We start from the raw sequence: 1025 nt of genomic DNA, 5'->3' as shown, positions 1-1025 counted from the left end.
CCCGTATTATTCATAAATTGACACATCTCCGTTTTCAATCAATACATAATCCTGTCGAGTGTAGTCTATAATGTCGGCTGCTGCTGAGCCAATCAGTGTTGCAAGTATCAGAAATATCATATTGAAAATCTACATTTGTAAAAAAAATTACGACTTAATATTATCTTTATGTATAAGTCTATCTCTATCTCTATTATTAATTATTATCTTATTCTCTAAATTTTCTTTAACTTGCTGTTTCTTATATCTGGGTTTAAGCTTGTTTCTTTCCCCTACCATGTTTTCATAAACAATTTCTCCTGGCTGGAATTGTTTTTCTATTCTATTCTTATTATGAGTCGCAAGCATTTTTTCCTGCGCTTGTTTGAGAATACCGGGTAAATTTTCGTGATTTATTTTATTGTGGAAGACATCTTTCGGCTTGAATTTTGTCAACGAATGTATGGTCAAATTATACTTTGGACCTGCCCTAAAAATTGTTTCTAAATCACTTACTATATTATATTCTTCCTTTATGCATCTAGAAATTTCTATTATTGTCGAATGGACTCTTTCTATCTGTCGACGTAGTACTGTGACGTGGATCACAAAAAAAATCGCGCGATTTTTTATTAAAAATTTTCATTATTTATCAAATCATCGATGTACGTTTTCTACATTTGTGTACTTTGAACTACAATAACACAAGTAAATATTATTTCCCCCTGAAAAAAATTGTACCGTTATGATCAGGAGTAAGACCCCTATCGATCCTAATATTATTATTTTTAATAAGAGCAATGTACGTAATAGCAATTGGTTCCGTAATGGAAATCACACAAAGGGGGTTATTGCTGTACCTCTTCTTATTTGGCGCTGTAACATCTTTCTGTCGAATACTCCAAGAGCCGCCTCATCGGATGTTGTCATTGTCCATGCTTCTGCGCCATATACCAACACGGGCACGATTAGTGACTTATAGAGTGTGGTTTTCGTACGTCGAGAGAGGACTCTACTCCTGAATTGCCTACTCAGTATCACTTGTT

The sequence above is a fragment of the Rhagoletis pomonella genome, unplaced genomic scaffold (assembly GCF_013731165.1).
Source record: "Rhagoletis pomonella isolate Grant_MI unplaced genomic scaffold, Rhpom_1.0 Rhpom_scaffold_00003, whole genome shotgun sequence".
In the NCBI taxonomy this organism is placed as follows: Eukaryota; Metazoa; Arthropoda; class Insecta; order Diptera; family Tephritidae; genus Rhagoletis; species Rhagoletis pomonella.
Note: the sequence above shows the minus strand (reverse complement) of the source record.